A 6,786-nucleotide genomic window follows, 5' to 3' on the forward strand; every position below is an offset into this window, starting at 1 on the left:
ACTGACTCAGAATCTGCCCTTAAACAAGACCTGCCCCACTCACCAGGTGGTTCACATGCACCTTAAAGTTGGAGAAGCAGACTCCGGACAGACCAGTGGTCCTCAGCTGTGGTTCGGCATCACCAGTGCCCACCCACAGTCATTGAAAAACTCCCTCAGGTGATTTTAATGGGCCGTGAGGGTTGAGAGCCACAGTTCCAGAATGGTCAGCTGTCCGAGGACAGGGACTCATCAGGCCTGTCTACTGCCCCGCCTCCTCTTCCCCAAAGTTCGCAGCACAGTGCCCAGGACACAGCTGCACCCACAGAATTCCACACCAAAAACACCCTGCAGGATGCCCCCACCTACCTGCCTTTAAAAGAGAATAAAAACACTAACGACAGAGGATTATGTATTGCCTGGAACCTTGTAAATCTCTAACTATAATAATGAGACGGGTTTAGAAGGGGTCAGTGCTTATAGATCACTCGCCTCCGTTTTTGGAAATGAAACAGAAACTGAGATGGAAAATACAGATGAACTTTAAGAGACTGTTTCCCTTCAACAGACGACCATGGTTGCAGCAGGGAGGCAGGGCTTGTGCATGGATGGAGTGTGGTGAGCTGAGTCCTGTGTTACAAGCGAAATTCCAGGCTGTGGGCCTGACTCCTTCAGTACTGACCATAACAACACAGCATTGTTCTTGTTGTACCATCAGGCCAAACCCTCTCATTTTATAAATAAGGGAACCGAGGTCCAGAGAAGTTGGCAAGGCCACACCACCAGTTAGAGACAAAAGAAGGCCTAGGCTCCCACTTCTGGGTTTGTCCCCTCCCCCGCCCAACCCCTGCAGAACAGGAGACCCGACTGCCCAGCTTTGCCCTGAGCTCAAGCTTCTCTGGATCTCAGGTTCTAATCTTCATGGGAAGGCTGGACGGGACTTTTCTGCGGTCTCTTCCAACCTTGACCTCCTAGTGAGACAGTATAGCTAAACAGGAGCTTGTGTTCTAGCGTGGGACAGACCTGGATTTGGATCCCAGCTCTAACAAGTCCCTTATCTGTAAAATGGGGATTAGAATCTGCCCTACTCTATAAAATTGTGAATGTTAAGTACGATAATATACGTAAATCACTTAAGCATAACACCTGACACAGAGTAAGCAGAATTCCAACTGTGTGAACTTGAAGAAGTTGCAAAAAGATTGTAACCATGTTTTCCTAGTGCAAAAAAAAAAAGCCCTATCTGCCAGGCTGAAGTATACAGATGACAAAGTGAGAGAACATATGAGAAGGCAATTGGGAAATAAAATCAACATAAAAGGCAAAGCACTGCTCATGTTGTTCTATTATTATTATTATTATTTTCTTCTAGCTGAAGAACCTTGGAGAGTTTTAATCTAGTTCCAGAGCAGTGATCAATGCAGTGACACATAATAGGTGCTCAACAAATCTTTTCTAGTGACTTTAATAAAATTAGCATATCTGATGGAGTTACAAATTCAAATGCCTTAAGCAGCTAGGCAGGTAAGTAAGTAAGCTAAGCAGCATCTATTCAGGATCTGTGGCAAACTACAAAGTACCCGCCCTGCCTAGGAATTCAAATTCAACACTTTAAACACATTACACAGCCTTGCGCAGACGGCCACCCTGGACACCACTGATTCTGGTTCTTCATCACACCACAGGATATCCAATCATTTTGTGAGGTGGTCTTGCCTTTCCAAGTACATGAAAAGCATCCTGGAGATGAAGGCTGTGACTTATACCCCCCAGTCATCCTAAATGGCCTAGAATGGTGCTGGCCTCACGGCAGTGAGGGCCTCACTCAGTGAGCAGTTGTTGAACAGAAAAGCCAGAGTGTTAAATTGACCCTAGGACTCCCGGCACCTCTGAGATGCTGCGGGTGTGCACGTTTATCTACCCAGATCCTAGGACCAGGCTGAGCTGGTACAGGCTGTGCTGATATATGGTGACTGGGTCAAAAAAAAGAGACTTGCCTTTCAGGTTTTTCCTTCAACTGCATCAAATATGCTTGTTCCTGAGCCACCTAGGCAGGTGGTACTGATGTATCCAGACACATTATCCCTGCATGGAACAAGACAGAATGTACAATATGCCCACAAGTGCCACTGTTTTCAAGAAGTTTAGTCTCCACTTCCTGCACCCCTAAACTTCTCTGGCACCTCCTGGGGGCAGCATAGGGTATAGAAAGACTGGACTCCAGGTTAACAGATGGGGGTCCTGGCCCTAATCTTGCCACTTGCACTCACAAACTCTAGGCTGATCACTGGCAGGCAGTGTAACTTTTAGGAGCTTCATTATTTTTATTAGTTAAGTACAGACAACAATAATTACCTCAAAAGATCCTAGAGGGGATTAAATGCCACAGGTATATAAAGCTCCTAGCACTGCACGGCCCAACACAGCAGCCCATAGATAGCGCGTGTGGCTACTGAGCGCTTGAAATGTGGTACCATGAACTGAGATGGGCTATCTGTACAATACACAAGAGTATTCCAGTGTTGGTTTCCTTCCCCCACTGGAAGAACATCAGGGACCACGACTCACGCCCCCTTCCTCCTGCCAAAGCCGAGTCCTCCATTCACTTTTTAAATAAATATTTACAGTTCCCCACCTTGTGAAAGCTGCTGGAGCTACAAGGAGCAAAAGCAGACACTATCTTCTTCCTTGTGGACCTTACTGTCTGGTGGCATAAACAGACACTAATATAATAGATGTAAAACTGTAGTTGTGCAAGTGTGGTGAAGGAGAAGTACAGAGGGTGATGAAAGTGGGGAATTCACTTGGTGGGGGAGTCAGGGACCTCGGATGCCTCTGGAGGAAGTGATACTTGAGTGGAGATTTGAAGGATGAAGCGTTTACTGGACTAAGCAAGGTGAGTAGAGACGACCAGGGACAAGAAACTCTAAATGTAAAGATCCTTACATTTAGGGGGGGCCAGAGCTAGGTTTGTAGTATGAGGAGAATATTGAGCAAGAGGGATTAGTAAACTGACACGAGGGAGAGGTGGGGCGGGGCCAAATCTCCATAGCTTGGGTGAAGATCTGGGGCTGACCCTGCAAGAGGTGGGAAGCCCGCCAGTTTTAAGCGGCGGAGTGTTCAGATCTGATCTGCATTTTGAAAAGATCCCTCTGGCCAAGGTGCGAGGCCCACAGGACAGAGGGCCGAGTGCATGTGTGCAGATCAGTTAGAACACTGGAACAGTCTAGAAAAGAGGAGAGAGAGGCCTGAACCGAGGGGGAAGCGGCAGAGATGTAAAATAGATGAATTGCGAGCTACAGAGCCTGCCGGATCCACGGGGCGGGGTGATGAGCAGTGTGTGTGTTGGGGGGCAGGGGGGTGGGGGCGGAAGGTGGCGATGTCAAGAAACACTGGGTTTCGGATGTGTACCACTCAGCCCCAAACACTCCCCGAGCTCCTGTCGAGCCCTCTCCCATCCTGCGCCTCTGCCATCTCCTCCCTCTCGCATCCTCTCGTCGCGCCCCCGGGGTTCCATCCTCCTACCCTCCTCCTTGCTCAGACCCGCCGCTCGAGGCCTGACCCGCCCTCTTCCCCACCTGACGCCTCTTCCCGGTCCGGGACTGGGTGCCCCTCTAGCCCGGCGGACCCAGCTGGGCCGCGACCCCTCGGTGGACTGCCGAACTGGCGCGGTGGAGCCCTCTCCAACCCCTCAGCCCCCAGGACAGGAGCACGCCGCAGCCTCTGGCCCCCTTCCCGACCTGGCCTCTCCTTGCTGCTTCCTTTGGACCAAGCCCCTCTTAGCGGCCCGCCACGCCCGGGCCTCCGGGGTGCCCCTCACTCACCAGGGAACGGACCGAGGCCCAGCTCCCGCGCCCAGGTCTCGCCGCCCGGCTCTTCCAGCCTCCGCCCGCCCCGCCTTCCCGGGACCCCGCCCCGCGCAGGCCGACTCAGGCTTCTATTGCTCCGTTTCGCCGTCACGCTGAATTCTCTTTCTTTAATTGGGTTGTTTGCCTGTTACTCAAGTAAAGGCGGGCCCAGCTGTCGGGGAAAACGCCGGTTGTCCCCACCCCCCAGCGGAGGCCTCTTAAAGAAACAGGCTGCTTCTCCTCCTTCCCCAACACCCTCCCCTTCCCCGCGGGCTATGGGATAAGGAAAAACGGATTTCTCAGCAAATGCAAAAGGCAGCAGTTTTTTCTTTTTCCTCTCAAACTTCTTTTTTTTTGCCACAGCCCGGGAGTGAAGGAAAAGGCTTTGATTCCTTGTGATAAGTCAGTTTTTGAGGGCTAAGCTTGTCCTCTGGTGACGCTCAGCCCCGTGCCCAGGGGGCAAATAACGCACACTCAACAGTGGGGATAACTGAGTGGGAGGTGACAGTCGTGTCAGAGGCTGCTCACCACCAAGATTGAGCTAATTATACCAACACCCAGGGCTGACCGTGGGCGCTGAGCAGAGGCAGAGGGGTACAGCTCAGCTGTACTGCTGGTAGAGACCCGTGGGTGGTGGCATTCGTCACTGCACCTGCAATGGGAACAAGGCCGGCACTGCGCCAAGGCCTTACTCGTGCTATCTCCCTTTAAGCTCACGGTAACTCTGAAGTAGGTATTAAGTTGATCCTCTTGTTACAGACAAGGAAACTGATGCTCCAAGAGGGCCAAAGATCATACAGCTAGTGATGGGCAGAGCAAGATTCCAAACCATTTCCTCTCACAGATCCTCACAACTCCCAGAGGTAGGTATTTTTGTTGTTCGTTTTACAGATGCTCAGCAGAGACTAAATAATGAAACTGATACTTGGCAAAGAGACTAAGTAATAACTGCCATTTATATAGCACTTCACAGTCTGCTAAGCAGTTTTACATATGTTGTTTCATTTGATCCTCAAAATATCTTGGAATTGAAGACAACTTTTATTAGTCCTATTTTATGAGTGAATAAAATGATGCTCAGGGAAGTTGAGGCTTAGTAATAGCTGATATCGCTACAGCCCATGTGGAGGTCATCAGCAAGTTTTCCATATGGAAAGGTCCAGATAGGCAATATTTTTGGCCATATGGTCTCTGTCACAACCACTCAACTTAGCTCTTGTGGTATGAAAGTAACCATACCGGAGTCTTTTTATAGACCATTGCTTTGTGGGATCCTCACAGCCCTCTTGTTATTATTCATACTGCTATTATTTATTGTTAATGTATTAGTATCGTTGATGATGCTGTTATCATCCTTTTCATTTTATACAGGAGCAATCTAAGGCATGTCAAGGTTAGGGATTTACCCAAGGTCAACACAGGAACCAGAAGTCAGATCCAACTTTCCTCACTCCAAAGTCCATCCTGTCTCCCACATTGCGTCTCGAGATTGCAGGAGAGCTCCGCCTCAGTGTAGCGGATCTCCTTCCTGCGCCATGGCGGGATGACAGGCCCTGTTCATTTTACCTTTTCCTGGCTCCAGGGGTTATTCCTCCTCAGGACTATCCTCCCACTCCTCCCTGCCTTCCCCATTTCCACCAGCCTGTGAACACTTCTCCTTCCCTGAGCCACGGTGCTTATACCTAGCAGCCTTTAATATTACTGAGAATAGAATCTGCTGGAGAACAGGCTCCCTGGGAGCAGTGACTGTGGTGCAGGCTGCTACACTGCACTAGCTGTGTAGTTTTAGCTGTCTGCCGAAACCCTTTCTCCCTGTCTTCCGCAGTCATGTGTCTGCCTGGCTAAGCTTCACTTCCCAGCCTCCCCAGGTAAGTGGGTCCTTGTCAATGGACGTGATGTGTAAAACTGTGGGCAAGGACTTTAGCCAGTGGGCCTGCCTTCTCTCACTCTTTCTCCTCACTGGCTGGGCCCGGCCTTGCCCTCGTGATGACAAGGATGTGCTGAGGGATGGCAGTGCCATAAAATAAAAGGTGCCAGCATCCCAGAATGATTGCATAAAACAGAAAGTTATCTGCTGACCTGGAATACTTCCAGGTTGCTTCATACTCTCATGGGAAAGAGAAGCAATCTTTGTTATTTAAGCCACTAACTCTTTCTTTTTGGAGCGGGGGATAGGTCAGGGAGTGGGGGACATCTGTTTGTTCCAGTCAGCCCTGCACTTACACAACCCTGAGAGTTTAAATTTAAAATTTAAAAATTTTGTGGCTCAGGTGCCTCACTCTCCTCGCCCTCATCCTGGCCCTGCTCAGTACACATTTACCCAAGCACCGAATCATTCACTTTAGCTTTTCAATACTTTGGGTCTTTTTTTAATTCCTGATATGATAGTGCAGGTTCTTTAATTGCAAGTCTCAGGAACCAATCGTGGCTAACTTTAGCATAAAAGAAATGTATTGTCAGGCTAGTGGTGAATTCACAGAGGTGGCAGGAAGCTGGAGAACTAGACTTAGAAAAGAACAGAGAGAGTGGAGATGCTTTGGGTGTTCAGGTAGCCAAAATGAATCAATTCCATCCTTTTCTCCCCTTTCTTGATCAGAGCCAAAGTTCCTAGAGCAAGAGTCTGATTGGCTGAGCTCAGGTAACATGTCCTCCCCTTAGCTTAGGAGGGTAGACACCTTGATTGACAGCTCCACTAAGACTGCACACAAGGGAAGAATTCCAGATCCCTCCACCTCCACCTGAGGCCAGGTGCCCTGTTTTCAGGCTGAGATCAAGGAGAAGTACCTGAAGCTGAATGTCATGATTACACAAACCCAACAGTGTCTGACACATGGTAAAGTGTAATAGTGAAGATTCCTGGTACAGACCTCTCTGCTACTTAGCAGCTGTGCATTCTTGTGTAAGTTATTGGATCTCTCTGAACCTCAGTCTCATCTGTACCATGGAGATAATAAGAGTA

The 6,786-nt window shown here is 49.3% G+C and overlaps 1 protein-coding gene across 3 annotated transcripts in view; it reads right to left on the minus strand.

The window, feature by feature from the left end:
* ELMO2 (engulfment and cell motility 2) overlaps positions 1-3,884 on the minus strand; it is a 34,799-nt gene extending 30,915 nt beyond the window's left edge. For 2 of the 3 annotated variants that reach the window (XM_015597234.2, XM_006921888.3), the window contains exons 1-2: positions 3,804-3,884; positions 1,977-2,064 (exon numbers count right to left, since the gene is read on the minus strand). The gene's annotated coding sequence lies outside the window, so the exon portion shown is untranslated. The remainder of the gene's footprint in view (positions 1-1,976; positions 2,065-3,803) is intronic. The other variant, XM_015597235.2, reaches the window with a different exon arrangement.
* Between the last annotated feature and the right edge of the window lie 2,902 nt (positions 3,885-6,786).

Source organism: Pteropus alecto, unplaced genomic scaffold (genome assembly GCF_000325575.1).
Source record: "Pteropus alecto unplaced genomic scaffold, ASM32557v1 scaffold45, whole genome shotgun sequence".
Classification (NCBI taxonomy): Eukaryota; Metazoa; Chordata; class Mammalia; order Chiroptera; family Pteropodidae; genus Pteropus; species Pteropus alecto.